Source organism: Triturus cristatus, chromosome 6 (assembly GCF_964204655.1).
Source record: "Triturus cristatus chromosome 6, aTriCri1.1, whole genome shotgun sequence".
NCBI classification, from domain to species: Eukaryota; Metazoa; Chordata; class Amphibia; order Caudata; family Salamandridae; genus Triturus; species Triturus cristatus.
Genome location: NC_140589.1, coordinates 887,548,744 through 887,567,044, shown reverse-complemented (window position 1 = coordinate 887,567,044; position 18,301 = coordinate 887,548,744).

The following is an 18,301-nucleotide window of genomic DNA, read 5'->3' as shown; positions in this document are numbered from 1 at the left end:
CCATGCCCCTGGCGGGCAACACATGGTTACCTATCACGCAAAAGACACTCGTGAAGCGCACCTTGTCCAAATACTTCTTAGACACTACGGTGACCTCTTCCCCGAGGGACATGTCTTTACTTGGACAGACGATGTCTGATTCTGAGATGCTCCACTGATGGACCACTTTGTACTGCGGAAGTTGCAGAGGGCACTTAGAGCCCAAATTTCTAGTTACCTTCTCGAACCACAGGAGTTCACTTCTCTGACATTACTTATTAAAGATCCGAGAGGTGAACACCTAGTGTCTAAATTATACAAAATGTCTATTGCACTGCTCCCCATAATAGATGCAGGTACGGGAGCTGCGTGGGAACTAGACTTAGGGAACGCACTGTCGGATTTCCAATGGCATTACTTCTTTACACAGACAAGCAAGATTTTCCTAAACCACCATCATAAACTGTTACACTTCAAGTTCCTATGGCGTGCATATGTTACCCCTATTAAATGTAACAAAATGGACTCCTCTTGTCCACACACTTGTCCCAAATCTCTTTCCTCCTCAGCGGACTTTGCCCACATGACTTGGACTTGTACAAAGTTGGCAAGGTACTGGAGGGGCGTATTTGTTGAACTCACCCGCATGATTCACGTTGTGCTTGCACCCGACCCACTGCAGGCACTACTGGGGTTCATGAGAGACTTTCTGGACAAAATGCACGGTTGTGCCTTTTCCCTCCCCCAGAATGGAGTGTCCAGGACATTCGAGCTATGATCCAGATATTTCAGCCTCTGATCTGGACCTCCGTGAGGACGATGACTCTGAGGCTGCTAGGACTGATGGCTTCCTGCGTCCTGTAGGACAATCAGGCTAGCCGGCATATACGAGCTCTGCAGTCAGATCTGAAGTCCCAAGGGACCACTCTGATGCCCAGATTTTGAAAGATGCTGAAAAGAAAGACCTGAAGTGATAGTTGCTGGACCGCGATTGGGTCAGCGACAGACCCCACTCCCTACCCCACATAGAGCTTACAGTTCTGACTGATGCATGGCTTTTGGGTTGTGACAGCCACTTAAGAGAGGTGGCGATTAGAGGCATATGGTCTCTGGAGGAGTCCAGACTTCACATCTACCTTCTGAAGCTGCAGGCCATGTGCTTGTGTTGAAGGCCTTTGTACCATTCATCAAAGGGAAGCGGTTTCAAGTGCTCATAAGACAACACCATCGTCATGTGGTATTGGAATAAGCCGGGCGGGTGGGGTCATGGACCCCATGCCAAGATACTCTATGCCTCTGGAAATGGCTTAGAACACCAGGGAATTTTCTTGTTGGTCCACCTCCTGGCAGAATCTCTACAGGCCAGGGCTGACAAACTCAGCTGCCAGCGCCTAGTGAATCATGAATGGCAGCTGCCTTCGAAGGTGGATAAGCTTGGCTCAAACCTTTTTTCTCTACTTAAAGGGTGCAATGTCAGCACTTTTGCAAGTTGGAGTTTCCAAGACGCCTGTCTTTTGATGACGCATCCTGCCTAATGTAGAACTCTGGACTCCTATACACCTTTCCGTCGATATCTCTCCTGCCCCAAGTTCTGAGGCGGGTCAGGAACTAACAAGCCCAAATCATCCTGGTGGCACTGGATTAGGCAAGGCGTGTGTGGAATCCAGGAAGCTTGAGCATGAGCATCTGTCCTCAGATCAGGCTGCTGCCTCAGGGCAGGGTCCTGCACCTGGGCCTTCACAATCTTCACCTCCATGTTTGGAGATTCAGTGGCAACAGCTGACTGACTTCAATCTCCTCCTGAGGCTGGTGATGTCTTTCAGGCAGTAAGGCTTTATTCAACAGAATCAGCATTTGTCTTCCATTGGGGCAAGTTTGTGATTTGATGTGGTACTTGACAGATTGATCCACCTCAAGCCAGGTTAAATTAAGTATTTATTTTTGTGTCGTACTGAGCAGATCAAGGACTTACTTTGGGCATAGTCATACAGTAACTGTCGGCTCTTTTGGTCTTTTTGCATTTGCCAGATCAGCCTTCTTTGTCACCCACTACAATGCAATTTTTTTAAAGGATTTGCAACATTTGTTTACACTCTCTGCATTTATTATACCTTTGTGAAAATTTAACCTGGCCCTCACCTTCCTGATCTACCTTTTTTGAACAGCTGCACAGCTTTCCACTATGACTTCTCACCCTCAAGACAGTGTTCCTCATCACCATAAGATATGCACATCACATAAGTGAGCTGCAAGCCCTCTCCATCAACTCACCATACACTCATTTCTTCCCAGACAAACTGGTCCTGAGAACCCGAGATCCTTTTTTCTGAAAGTGGTGACACCTTTTCACATCAGGCATAACATCACCGTACCGGAGATCTTCACACGACCTCGCCCCTCTAAGGAAGAGAAGAGACTCCATTGGCTGGATCCTAAAAGAGGTCTTAGTTTTTACATCGATCGTACAAGGAAGCATCGTGTGGACGATCAGCTCTTTGTGGGATTTCCTGTGGCATCAGGTAAACTTCCTTCTCAACTTTTTAGAATTTTTGAATTCCAGTCTTAGAAATTATTTGTCATCCACTGCAATGTTGGCTGCAACTGGAACACTTCACCAGGGATGTTCCACTCTGCATTAACCCTTCTCTGCTCTTGACACCAGATACCTCAAGGTATGTTTGGGGGTCCACTATAAGGTGCATCTACTCGATGAACTCCAAAGATCACTTTAAATTAGAAGGCATTATCTGTGGTCCTTGGAGGCCATTGCGGATACCCCTCATATCTTACAAGGATAGGCCATAGAGTTAAGAACAGACAATGCAGTCACCAGGACCTGTGTCAACATGAGCAACTCTACTCCTTCCACTTGAGCAGATGGGTAGGAGATTAGAGTTGTGGGTAGAAGCTCATCTCCTCCACTGTCAGCTATCCACATCTGTGGGTTGGACTATGTAATGGTCGATCATCCTTTCTTCACATGCTTGGCTACTTTATGTGAGGCCCATGCTGTTTCCTGGGGCTGTTTTTACCTCTTTCGTAGTCTACCTCTTTACCTCCCATGCAAATGCACTTCTGTCCCTATCATACTTCTGTTTCCAAGATGAGGGAGCAAGATGGTGTGTTGTCTCCGATGTCCATGAGAACGAGTCCTTCTCTAGCCACACATTACCTTTTCCTCGTAATCATCCAAGTCCTAGCTCGCATTCTAAGGCAAGGGATATGATTTATATTTCTTTTTGCATTTTCTTATAATCCAAATGCCTTTATCCACCTGGTCCTTTTGTGCCAGAAAGAGCTAGCATACAACTGAGACAAACAAAAATAAAATAAAAGTGAGGTGCTCCTTCGTATTAGAATAAACAGAGAAGACTTAGGAAAGCTCTGAAGTATATTAAAACGCAACTAAAACTACATAAATTGATTTTTATTATTTTAAATAATAGGCTAGTAGAACTGTTGTCATAGATTATCCTGTTCTTGCTACAGTTCTTTGTGCTCGGTTTGGAAAAGGGGGCTAACCAATAGGCAGAATTAATTTCAAGTTAGTTTGCTCTCTACTTCTTTGGAGGGCCTTGGATACATTTCAGTCATTTACAGCTCCCTATCCAAGCATATGTGCGCTTTTTAACATTTTCTAATCACATCACTTGACTAAATCCAGTTCAATCTCATCCTTAAGCAAGGGTACTTTTATTGTGAACCGCCTCCAACGATTCCTGCCTCTAGGCTTTGGGAATGTTTTTTTCTTTTTATTAGTGATTTGAGCACTTACTTTTTCATCATGAATGATGTGATTTTCCACAGCCTGTGGGGCAGAAAATTAGGTTTTTATTAACAATATGTAAGCTACTATTACGCAACATCATTTATTGCAAACAAACAGAAAAGTAAACAGTAAAACTTTAAACACTAGAAAGCACAATTTTTCCTATTTCCTTCTTGTAAACTTTCCTAATTCTTTTCTGCCATTGGTAAAGTCTACTTTCATCCAAGTTAGACTTGATCTACAAGAAAACAATGATATACACATTAATGGGCAGGATCAAACGGGTAGGATTATATTAGCCTCTGTGTCTGTAATAAGATTTTGTTCCTACCTGGTTATGGAAAATCTACATTTTATGTCTAGGCCCAAGCCCAATATTATGCAAGTTCAAAGCTTAGACCCTGAGTAGCATGCAGCATTCTCTGTTCAATGCCTAAACACACAATTTTAAAGATCAATCAGCAGATCTCAAGATGTTGTGCAAACATTTTACCAACGTAAATGGTTTTGAAGATGCTGCTCCATGCTCTGAACGTACTCCAAACATGCTTATATCCACACCTGCTTCTGTCATGATCTCTAACCCATCTTGCTGAAGTAGGGTGTGAAACAGCTTTTTATGAATGGTTAAAAGGAAGAAGTAACTACCAGACTCCTGAAGTCTAAGAAAACTAGTCCGCTCCCCATACACTTTAACAGATCATATTACACACAACTTCTCATTATTTAAAGTATGGATAGTACATTGTTATAAAATCTGTTTTCCCCCTTGATAAATGAAAACAAATTTCATTTGGAGTAAATAATGAACTCCGCACATCCAAGATTCTCATTTGTATGCCAACTCTCCATAGGACAGTGGTGGCTCACCAAGGGAGTGCTGCGGGGTGGTGGGGTGGGGCGGGGCAGGGGCTATGTGGGGGTGTATTGGACTCGGACAAACGACGGACAGAACTCAGAGTAAGGCTTATTCTGTGTTCTGTCTGTCGTATGTCCGAGTCTGCAACCCCCCTCACCCTGCCCCTCCCCCGCTCCACCACCCAGCAGCACTCCCTCAGCGAGCCGCCACTGACTCTGGACCCTAGCTGAAAAACCGGCTCACCTGTGCATTCAACCTGCTTGCTAATAGATCCATTATGGAAGGACCCCCTATTCTCTCTAATTCTATAAAATTCTCTTCTCTAGCCTCAAATGGCTGAAGTTGTTAAAATTACTTTAAAACAAAACTGGTACTATGTTGTTCAACCCTCTAATGTGCTCTACCTGAACAAAAACATTACTCCACAGATCATACTCCCAGTAGATCTTTGCTAAGTCTTCTAGATCTTTTGATTGCGGACTGCCACATCCTGTTATCTTATAACCAAGACATTGTCATCCTCAGTAAAACAGAGCATTTGAAAGCTTTTCTCTGTAAAACGCTTTACTGCAAATTAGCCTGCTAACAAGTCTAAAAAGTTTTTATGCCTCCAGCTCTTCTCATTTGTCCAACGCCATCCAGTTATCAATGAACTACATCTGGCACCCCAGCCTTCTAAGCTTGCATCCGACTCTATGATAACGTCCAGATTCATCCAAAAAATTGCTCGTCCGTTCCGAGCCTTCATGTCTCTCAACCACCACTGAAGTTCCTCTTTAGCTTCTCCTGTTAGAAAATCTTTTGAGGGTTTTAAAAACCCCTCTTCATTCAACCTCTGTAAAGCACTGTAATTCAACAGACCAGGAAAATTAGCTTGATGTGGTGCAGTTCGGGTTACTCATTTCCCCTTACTTCCACGGACAGAATGATTTCTCAGTCACACGCACATACACACGTCATACGCTGGTGGGGCCCATAACACCAACATTCATTCTCTCAAACTATCCGTGCCTACAAAGGGACATCAGTTCCGAACCAAACTGCTTTCTTGGAAACCACTTCTCCTGAATCACCCTAACGATTCCTCCATCAATAGGTCAATCGAATCATTTAGTTGTTATTTAGTTCAATGATACTTTAACTCTCAAACTAATCAATAAACTTTTCAATGAAATAATCACCCGACACATTAATTCAAATAATGATTTTCTTTTATCTAATTTAAATGCAGGTTAAATCTTAATAGTGCAATATCATCTTTTGTCATATTTACCTATTCTGGCTAATTGTCGTTTTCTAAGTCAGAACTGGTCCTCAGTAAATTCGTCAGAGTTCTTATTTATCATATAAAGTCACCGTCCTCTCCGTCAGCATAAGGATCTCTGATCATTGGTTCTCCATCAGCAGCTTCTCTACCCCTCTCTAGTCTACTAATATTTATACTAAAATTTACATATCAAATGTTACATTTCTCATTTCACAGGAATATGATTGGCCAAATTCAAATACATCTCGGCACATCAGGAAACATTTTTAAATTTTCCCATGCGGGAAAAGTCTCAAAGCAAATGTATGGGAAAGAGTGATCCGTGGTCCTAAATGTATCAGTTCGTTGAAAACAAGTCGGGTTCGACAGTTCATATTCCCAATTGTAACATTTTCTTCACGTTCAGGGGCATTGGCACCTCGCCCAGGGTAGTCTTCATGGGCATGGTCTGACAGGTCACACAAGGGACACAAACGAAGTCAGTGCAGGCGCCTTTCTCCATTGTTCAAATGATGAAGTAATGTACTTTAGTTAGGTTTCAGTCGGCGGCCATCTTTTGGTAGGCCAGAATAGTCAACTTAAGCAAAGAAACACAAAAATTGTAATTAATACATGGAAATGAATAAAACAGTGTTATTCCCTTGCTAATACCCTTATGTGTATGCATTTATCTTAGCCATATGCAACATCCAAAGCCGTTAATGCTGGTTTATTTAAGCGCAAATCACAATAACATTACTCAAGCAACATTTATCGTTTTAATATGCATACAAACTTAGTTCACCTATTATTTTAACCATGCAAATGCATTCCCACGTGTATTCTTTCTGTTAATAAGGTTGGTTTAGTTCTTTCACATCAAACTATTAATTATTATAATTAATCATTAATCATTTTAATATAAACATATATAAATGGATTGGGTATATAAAAAGAAAACATTTTACCCGCTCCATCAATCCCCCCTTTGGTGATTTTATCACCACAAACAAAACCCACAAAAATGTATTTTTCCCTTTTTATGGAAATTAGAAATGTTTTCTTGCTCAATTAAAATTCTTTCTCCTTCATCTTCTCTTTTTGTTTTGTCATACATACTCTCCTTCCATTCTTCCAATTCTATCTCGTTCAAATCTCTTTCTTGTTTCTTTTCCTTCTTTTTGATAATTTCTCGTCTAATTTTCTTTTTATTTCTTCTATGTCTGCAACACATACATCCTAATCTAAGTATTAATAATAGGAAAATCACACACGTTAATGGAAATAATATTTTCCCTAATATAGTACTACCTAATTTACCTAAGAAAGTCTTAATAGCAGCCATCTTATTACTAATTTTAGTCCAGATACTTTCAACCTTCAGTGGTACTATTTCATCATGCAATTCTGTAATATGTTTAATATATACCTTTAGATCTTTGCTTTCATCAGGAATGTCAGTGCAACAATGTTGAACTTTCAGCATTCCACAGACTCCACCCTCTTTTGCCAATAAGATATCAAGGGCAAGTCGATTTTGCATAATCATAGCACGCATAGCAACCATTTCAGTATTTACCAAAAGAAATCCTCCAGCGGTGCTTGTTGACAAGCGATCCACTATGGTTGACAATTTCTGAATATTATTTGCATTCAAAGATATTGCCACTGCTGGTATCAAGGCTCCGAAAATATCACCTACAATTTCTAACCAAGTTTCTCTTCTACTACGCATTAGTAGGTTATGTGGTCCACTATTTTCTACTCTATCCATGTGAAAGATTTTTGGAAAGACCAGGCCAACATAACATGTGCCATACCAATGGTCGGGAAACCTGTAATAAGCCTTGTTCCCACAAATATAGTACAGTCCAGGAAAAACTGGATCTTCTCCGCCTCTAAATCCCCATCCAAATGCAATAAAATATGTATCATGACACTCACTTGTCCCTATATAATAATAATCATATTGGGATCTTTCCCTCATAATGCATAATTTGCCTTTCTGTGGTGAATCTATAGCTATTGTTGGTCTAGCTTCACCCTTTGTCTCCTTTTTCCCATCTATTTCCCAAATGTTTTCCCCCTCTTTATGTCCTTCTGCATTTTTATGTATTTTCAATCTCCTTTCTTCGACCATATCTAGAAATGTTTTCTCTTCTGTCTTCAAACTGCAAGTTAAATTGTTTCTAAAAATATATTCTAAAGTTAGTTCTTTAGTCTCTATAAAAATCTCACCTAGTACATTAGCAGTTTTAGCTGGATTCAATTCATTATTCATGGGCAATTGTCCAAGAATGTTATCTATATTAGACAGATTATATTCTAATTTCCCTATTTGATAAAATATACTGGTTAAAACGCTACATGTTATTCCATAAGTTGATAAAAGGTAATGATGAGTCACTCCTTCTGAAACAGAGGCAGGTAACTGCATACATACGTAGCAATCTCTTACGTCCATTGTTTTTACATATTCATATAATAACTTTGAAAATACATTGCTAGAAAAATCAGTTATAGACCTATCCTTGTGTATATGTTCAGTGCTTGTTTTAAATGGAACTACCTTTTGTGAATTCTTCACTACATTAGTCATATTCTCTGTATGCCCTTCTAGTGTATCTAAAGTTACTTTGAAAGAGATCAATAGAGCGAGTACACTCCAAAGAAGCATTAATAGTCCTGTACAACAGCAACACATCTTGCACCATCTTCTCATAAAGGTACATCTACTCTTGTTATCATCTATGTTAGCCATCTTGTTAAATTGACCGTGTCTTTTGACTTAGCCTCTTCTACTCCGCTTCTTGTACTTTTCCTGCAAGAGCTAGGCCCTTATCAGGTTATACAAATCCTTCAATTTCTTATTCAATCTTTTATATTTTCTCCAAGGACCTTCTTGAAATCACTCAGTTTGGTATCATCGTTTTTCACTTCCTTCTCATCATCCACATCCAGAATTTCCTGATCTTCCGCTTCTTCTCCAATATCGGATAGGATAACTCTCAGGATTTCCGCTGTTTCTTCTTCCTAGACCACTTTCAGTAAAGTCTCCTCTGGATTTCCTTGACTATCTACCTCTTCTCCTTGTTCAGGCAGTGCCACGTACGTCCATTCAGGTGACTTATACTTTTGGTTTGGTTTTCTTGATCGTTTGTTTCCTTCAGACACTTCTGTCTCTCCCTCTTTTTCTCTGTGCTGACTTGTTACTTTGTTCACTTGTTCAGCTTTTGAGGGTTTGACTCGTGTCAATCGATATCTCAGTCTCTTTGTTATGTTTGGCCAAAGGTCTCCTTTAGCATTTCTTCTTGTTTTGCCTTCTTTACTGTTTCTCTCTTCGATCCAAGTTCTCTTCCTCAGAACTCGACCTTCTGGTTCACTGTCTTCAGATTCTGTCTCATTTGACTTTTCTTTTCCACCAGCTACTTTCTCCACCTCTTGTGTTGGCCCTACTTCTGTCCCTCCTCTGGTCTCCGACACGCAATCTTTCTGTTTGCTGATTGTCCCTTCACCTAACTCAGTGTTGGATGTCCCTACACCTCCTCGGGGGTCTTCCGCAGAAATCTCTCTATTTTTGTCCCTTCTTCTCCTTCCAGGATTTTCTCAGGTGGAACTTCTTCTACTCTTTCGTCTGGTGTAAATGTTACTTCTGACAGGACATTCTTTTCTTTTCTCTTCTTCTTTCTGTGCTCGCCACTGGCGTTTTGCTCGTCTCCAGAATCTGAACCATCTGAAATCTGCAATCTCTTCCTCAGGATTTCTTCTCTTGGAGTTGGAACTAGTCTTGGCTCCTTTTCCCCCCTTTCAGGATTTTCTTTTGTCTTTGTATTCCCATTGTCTGAATCAGCACTTGATTCCGAATCATCGAAATATTCCTTTCCAATGCTATCTGCTGGATTTGGAACTCTCAAAGTGTGACTTGCATGTATCCAAATTTTTCAGTCCAGCACACTTCACAGCAGTTGTTGTGGTCAAGATAACTTGCCTTGGCCTTCCCCACCTTGGAACCAAGCAATTCCTTCTTCTGTGGACTTTTATTCTCACCCAGTCACCTGGGCTCAGGTCATGGGCTGGTTTTCTCTCAAGGGTGGTGGCGTCCGCTCCAACCTGGTGAAACACAGAATGGACTGCGTCAGCCAGGCCTTTACAGTAATCCAAAATCATGTCATCAGTTATTGTCATCAATTTGTTGACTGGAACAAATCCGTGTCTCATGGCTCGTCCCATGATAATTTTGTGAGGACTCAAACCTGTAGTTCTGTCTGGAGTAGATCTGATTGTCATCAAGACTAGAGGCAAGACATCAGGCCATTTCATTCCTGTGGCTAAACACATTTTCCCTATTCTGTTTTTGATCGTACCATTCATTTGTTCAACTACACCAGAAGCCTCTGGTCGATAGGCACAATGTAGTTTTTGTTGTACACCCAATGCTTCACAAATCAATGCCATGATCTCATTGTAAAAGTGTCTTCCTCTGTCTGATTCTATGGTCACTGGGAACCCAAATCTTGGGATTAATTCCCACAACAAGAGCTTGGCCACTGTGATTCCATCATTTCTTCTTGTTGGGTATGCCTCCACCCACCTGGAGAACAGACAAACTACCACCAGAACGTACCTCAACTTGTTATAAGGGGGCATTTCAATGAAATCTATTTGCATTCTGGTGAAGGGTCCTCCCTCTTGGCCTATTGTGCCTAGGCTCACCACTGTTTTCCTTCCAGGATTGTACTGCTGACATATTAGGAATCTTTGACAGAGACTCTCTGCTATCAACCTGAATTTTGCATTGTACCAGGTCTGCTTAAAAGCCCTTATCATGGCATCTCTTCCCAGATGTCCTTGGCCATGATACATCCGTGCCATGGTTGACATCATGCTATCAGGCATTACTGGTCTTCCATCCCGATAGACCCACACATGATCTTTCTCCCTTGGTGCACAACCTGCTTTTACCCACTGCTTCATTTCTTCATCTCCTGCTTCATCCTGCAACTGCCTCACTTCTTCCCATGTTCCCACAACGTTAGTAAACATTATGGAGCAAGAAAACATCTCCTTCTCCTTTGCCCTATTGATTGAATACTGATTTCGGGCACAGTACTGAGCCATGTCATTGGCATATCGGTTCCCAGTAGTGATATAGTCACTACCTTGACTATGCGCAGCACATTTTACCACTGACAGTTCCTTTGGCAACTGTATTGCTTCAAGCAATTTTCCCACCACTTCTGCATTCTTTATAGGAGTTCCACTTGAGGTCAGGAAACCTCTCTGCAGCCAAAGTTGGCCAAAATCGTGGACAACTCCAAAGCCATACTGGCTGTCTGTTATCACAGTCACTCTTACATTCTTCCCAATTTTGCATGCCCTTGTCAATGCCACTAGTTCTGCTACTTGAGCGGATTTAACTCCTTTCAAGTGTGATGCTTCTATGACTGCAGCAACTGTGCATATAGCATAGGCCGCACTCAACAATCCTTCGTCTGTTCTCAAGCACGACCCATCCACAAACAACACATAATCACTTTCTGGCAATGGTAAATCTTTTATGTCTGGTCGAGGTTTCGTGCAAAAGTCAAGCACATCCAAGCTATCATGATCAACATCATCTCTTACCTCCACTCTCTCTACATCAGGCAAAAGTATAGCTGGATTCACATTCACACATCTTTCCAGACTCACATTGGTTGCACCTAGAATGACCTTCTCATACTTAGTCAGCCGACTATGTGACATGAACTGTGTTCGGCTCCTTGTTAAAAGGATCGCCACATTATGTGGTACAAACACTCTTACTGGATACCCCATCACGATTCCTTCACTCTGCTCTAGGCTTCGGCATGTAGCAGCTACTGCTTTCAGACATCCTGGCAGACCCACCGCCACTGGATCTAACATTGACGAAAAATATGCAACTGGTCTCCTTTGCCTTCCATGTTTCTGTATTAACACTGAGAGCGCACATCCATTTCTCTCACTGCAGTATAATTCAAATTCTTTCTCGTAGTCTGGCATTCCCAGAGCTGGGGCTTCGCAAAGGCTGTTTTTTAACTGTCTGAATGCTGCCAATTCTTCTTTGTTTAATTCAAGGGGGTCTTTAACCTCACTTTTCGTCAATTTTACCAATAGTTTGGCAATCAGGGAAAAGTTACTTATCCACTGACGACAGTAACCAACCATCCCTAGGAACCTTCTCACCTCTCTTTGGATCATTGGGGCTCTCATTCCTCTAATAATTCTGATTCTGTCTATGGTTACCTTTCTCAGCCCTTTTTCAATGGTATGTCCCAAATATTGTACTTCTTTTTTACAGAATTGCAATTTTGTCGGAGATACCTTTAGTCCTCCATCTTCCAAATGATTCAGCAAAGCTATTGTGTCCGTTTCACAAGCTTCGCGTGTTTTTGACGCCACCAATAGGTCGTCAATATACTGGACCAGAACTGAATTTTCAGGCATGGTTAGACTTTCCAGAGATTTCTTTAGCAACTTATTGAAAATGGAGGGGCTCTCTGTGTACCCCTGTGGGATTCAGCACCATGCCAAAATACGCTCTCCAAACCGAAATGCAAAAATCGGCTGGCTGTCATGATGCAACGGAATGGAAAAGAAAGCATGACACAAATCAATTACTGTGTACCATTCTGCATCATGGGGAATCTGATACAAAATCACTGATGGATTTGGAACAATGGAACAACATGACACAACGATCTTGTTAATCCTTTTCAAATCCTGCACAATCCTGAACTTCCCATTGGGCTTTTTCAGTCCCATTATAGGTGAGTTACATGGACTACTCATTATTTCCCTCAACACCCCTTGTTGAATCATTTTCTCAATTAAAGGTGTCACTCCTTTAATTATTTCAGGTGTCAGTCTATATTGGGGAATGTTTGGATAAACTACTCCTTCTTTTAGTGTAATCTTTACTGGATCTATATTTCTCATAAGGCCTACATCTTCTCCAGTGAAATCCCAGACTCCTGCCTTCACTGACTGCTTCACTTCTTTGGGTAATTCATCTGGGTTAAATACTGCATAAGTTCCTGTAATTCCATTTTCTTGGTTAGCTATTGTCATTTTATACAGTACATCCTCATCTGGTGTCTCAAAGGCTATTCCATCTGGAGTACAGAATATAGTGCAATTCATCTTGCACAGAAGATCCCTTCCTAACAAATTCACAGGACTAGTATCGCACACCACAAATCGGTGCATGTCTGTGAATTTCCCTATTTTAACCTTTACCGGTTCGGTAAGGTAGGTTCTAATCTGGGTGTTTGATACACCAACTACTTGGATTGTTTCATCCGAGAGAGGAAGATTTTTCACATCTGCTGACCGGACAGTAGATCGCGTAGCTCCAGTGTCTACTAGAAAAGTAATGTTTTCATCATTGACTTTCCCATCCACAAATGGTCCTGTCTGATCTATTTCTAGAGTTGCGCCAAGTACGCACTCTTCTTCCTCTCTTCGGCACCGTCAATAATTCTCCTCTGACTCACTCTCGTCATTTCGCAGCCAATATTGTGACACAGCGCTCGCGCGTTGCGGTTTGTTTACCTGTTCTTCATTGTAGAATCCCACTTCCTTGCTATATCTTAACAACCTTCTGCTGTTGCTGCGGTGGGCCACTCACCTCACACTGCACCTGTGGATTCAATTATGGATTTCCATTATTAGTACTCGGTGGGTATTTACACTCGGATTTCCAGTGTCCTAACATTCCGCAATTGTGGCATGGAAACTTCTTTTTAGCTTCTTCTATATTACCCTTCCCCTTTCCTGGGCCAAATCTTGATTTGATTCCTGGGTTATTGGCTTGTTCGACCAGCTGAGCTTCCTGTCTTTCTGCGACTTTCACTTGAGCCCACATTGCCTTTTCTTTTAGTTTTCGCTGCTTTGCCTCAATCTCATCACTAAAGTATTTAGCATGTCTTAGGATCTCATCTATTTTCTTGCCCTGCCAGTCTACGGTGTGCTGCTTGATCATTTCCCCGATTTCGGGACGCAAACCATACACAAATCTGTACACAAAATGACTTAAATCCTTTTCTCCCAGATTGTCATCTCCACTAAACTGTTTGAAAGCTAATATTAGCCTTTCATAGTAAGCATGAAAATGCTGATTTTCCCATTTATATTACACAGCCTTTAAAAAGAACATTTTCGAATCTGATAGGTTATTATAATTTGGCCTGCACATGAATCTTCCTCTAATGCTTAAATTTAACCATTCCTGCAAACAGGCACTTCCATTACAAAAATCCCAAATTGATTTTTTTCCAAAATCATGCTTAACCAACCCACCACCCAATTCGTACCTAATCTTGTCCTTCTAAAGGCACACTGTTTTTTTTAAATACTTTATTTGTAATTTTCCAACAATGGAACAAACAAACTTGAGCAGTCATTTACAGAATCCTTTGAGACAGTTCTCATCGACACAAGCTTTAGTTCACAAATGAGAGTCCCAGGCGCCCAGTACAGGTCATTGTACTTTTACACTTCCCGTGACATAGCAGCACATGCAGTGGCATACTACAAAGAACGTCAGGGCTGACATAGGCACCTCACACACTATTTTCCCCATCAGACCCACTAGACTTCTCACCACCTGATTCCACTGATGACAACAGTTCTCTGCTCAATTCTGTCCAATTTATGTCCTCATCTAGCTTTTCGTCCCTTCGACATGCCTTGATATGCAACTCCTCAGCCAAAGACCACTCATCTACATGCCTTAGCCAGTTTGCAAAAGAGGGAGCTCTCTCACCCATCCAGCAGATGATGGATACCCTCCATTTAACCAACACCATTGTCAGTTGTTTCAGCTTATTTGCCATTTTCCTTTTTTTGCGTCGCGGCACTAACCCCAGGAGACAGTGCCTAGGCGTTGCCTCCAGCGCAATTCCCACCTGTCCGCGGATTAGCACTACTACATCAATCCAGTACTGGTGAACTTCTGGGCAATCCCACGCCAGATGCATGAAACCTGCATGTACGCCATGACATCTAGGGCACTCATGCGATCGGGAGGCATTTATACGATGGAGCCTCGCCGGAGTCATGTATACACGGTGCAAGAAATTATAGTGCAGCAACTTCAACCGGGCATTGCAGGACACCTTACACGTTAGCACACATGCACTTCCCCTCTCCTTTTCCTGTATCGGCTCCTGCAAATCTGTATTCCACGCGCCTCATGCCTTAAGGGCCAAGGAGCCAGAGTCAGCCCTCATAGCCTCATACAACAAGGACACCAACCTGCGCCCACCTCCACAAGTTAGCAATCTAGGGTTTCTGTGGTCCGGGGCATGTCCGGGTACACTGGCCACGTCATATTGGCCACTTGCATCAGACCAGCATATTGTAGATATTGCCCCGGACCCAAGCCAAATCTCTCACACGCCTGCTCCAACATAATATAGGTGTCATTAATATACAAGTCTGCCAATACCATACAGATCTGTAGTTCAGATTGCAGCTGCCTCCTAACGCCATACGTCAGACCCATTGTCGCCCCCCTGACCACCAACTTCACCGCATCCCATTTGTGGGCTCTAGTACTTGCAGTGCCCCAATTAAGGGTCAAATATTTTCCATCAAGGCATTTGATAATGCCTCTTTCCCTACCGGGTCCTCCGAGATATCAGTGGAGAGCCGCCACCCGCGGGGCCCTGCTCCCTTGCTTTCTACTGTATTGTGCAGTACACAGGTGCGTGATCAGACAAGAAACGCGCCAAATGTGTGATCTAAGCCGCCATAAATGTTGGGTGCTCGGTTGCTAATACCCTATCGAGGCAACTATGTGTATTTTGAGTAGGCGTAAAACAGGTAAACACCCTCAACGTCGGGTGATGCTCCCTCCAAACATCCCGGAGACCCAAACCCCCATTAATTTATGCAGTTGCTTAGTCATACGCGGTTTAATGCCCCTTCTGGGAGGGTATCTATCCAGATCCACAATTAAAGTCTCCTAACCAGATGCAGTAATCAGATCCTGCAATGCCACAAAAAAGTTCGAGTCGTCCACATTGAAGGCATATGTATTCAGTATACTAATATCTTTACCATCTAGCTTGCCCCGCAACAACACATAGCGACCCTCAACATCCGCTTCGACATACTGCAGTGTGAACGAGACCACAGGTGCCACCCAACCCAACGCCCCCCTAGCATAGGTAGAATACGAAGAGTGAAATGCCTGTCTCCTCCACTTTTTAACCAGTCACCCCGCTCCAGCATCATTCAAATGCATCTCTTGTAAGCACGCCACCCTTCTCTTATGCCGCTTAAGAAATTATAGGACTCTGTGAAGGTTAGCGCAAGTGCCTAAACCCCTAACGTTCCAGCTAAGAAACTTTACCGCCGTTGCCATAGCCATACATCTGTGCTACCTGTTCCCTCTCGCGCCCGCGCCAGGGCTCACCCTACTGCAGCGACATGCTCTTTTGTACAACACAACATATTGCCACACAATAAAAACTGAACCAGCAACCCCCCCGCCCCCCCACGGACAATGCTCGACTATCATCACAGACGATTCTACCCACCCCTCGCTCGTGCCAGGACGTGCACAGCATCCCACCAAGCCCAACAGGGGCAACGAAAAGAAAAAGGAAAAGTATTGCATCCCCGGTCCACTGTGTAGTAGTTTCAATAAAGGATGTTTTACAATAATAGTTTTATGTCTTCAATGAAATCCAGTTTTCTGCCCTGCAGGCTGTGAAACCGTACATTATTCATGACGAAAAGGTAAGGGCCAAAATCAATGATGAAAAGTTTGATTGTTCCCAAGGCTCGAATACCAGAGTCACTGGAGGCGGTCAACAATAAAACTATTTTAACTGTCAGATGAGTAAGGACTGGATTTAGTCAAATGATGTGATTTGAAGAGAATAACCGGCATCAAGCTTTTACGATACGTCAGTAAACTGGGGCTGCAGCGCTGAGTAGCCTAATCCTTGCTAAAGAATTAGGGGCATATCAACAAGGCCCGGCGTTAAAATTTTCGCCGCTTTTGCGCCCGGCGATAATTTTAACGCCCTATCAGCATGGACACGCTAATGCCTGAATCCATGCCTTAGCGCCCAGCATTTTAGCGCCTCGCCTCGCTAATGAGATGCGAGGTAGGCGTTCCCGTGTGAAATACAGCAAAAATAATCGCTAACAAAGGTTCTCCCAAGGGAATCGCTAACCCATCTAGCGACATTAAAAGTAGCGCTAACCGGCTATATCGCCGGTTCCTTACGCCTGCTAACTTCCCGACTTAGCTATATGTTGCATGGGAGGTGGATCATAATGCTAAGCCCACTTCTCCCTATTTACAATGTTTTCCCTAACGCTTTGTTATATCGCTGGTAATCCAGCGATATTTCCTGCTTACCGCCGCTCTTGCCGGGATTTCTATCGCCTCGGTGATGCACGCTGTAAATATTGCGCTGACCGGGCGATAAAATCCGGCGATAGGCGGCATTAGGATTTTGCACGCTGAACGCGGCCAGCGATAATTATCGCTGCCACTTGCTGATATGCCCCTTAGTCTGCAACTATATAGATTCTGGAAGTATTTTGCTTGACACCCTTTCAGCAACTGCAATACTGTGGTATCTTTGAGAAAGATTTGTGAAAATGCATCTTTGAAGCCATCTAGAGCCGAAATGAATAACAGAGGAAAAGCGAAGGTGGATACAGTACTTCCAAGTACCACGCATCAGGCGTTAGACTAATGCATTTCAGTGTGGTAATCAGAATTACCAGACTGAAATGCATTGTCACGCATATCTGTGTTGTGTCTTAGCTGTCACTAAAAGTGCCAAGGCAGGCGCAGCACGCCGCCCGAGGCGTGCACTGAGCATGCTGTGCTCCCGCAGGCTTCAGCTCTCGCACTGTGTGCTAAGACAGTGCTAGCAGGCTCACACTCATAGTGACACCTGAACTGCACTGAGGTGCGGCTGACTGACAGCCTGATGTCATGATCCTGTGTAGTATCCAATGGTGGGCCCCGGGGGGAAGTGAAAGTTGCAGACTAGTCTTCCCCCGGGGTCTTTCGTGCTGGGAGGGCCAGGCTGGGGGTCAGGGGGTGTGGTTTGGGGGTGGGTATAAGAATGCAGGGGAGAAAGGCGACTTCCTCTTCCTGCATTCTGACATCGTCGGGTGGGAGAGTTAGCAAAGGGGGCAGGAGTAGTTTAGGTTAGGGCCTTGTGTGCGGGGCAGTAGCTGGCGGGGCCATTGGTCGGTGGTGCCTTGGGACGAAGCGGCGTCTGAGAGCGGTGTGCGGGTGTTTTGGTCTGCGGTTCTGGACGGGATGGCCGACGTATCGGCGGAGCAGGTGAGGGAGGCCCTGAGGGTGCTGGGGCGGGTTGGCCGGGAGGATCTCCTCTGGCCCGGTGTTTTGGAGCAGGCGTGGGTGGGGCTTCAGCAAGCCCCGAGC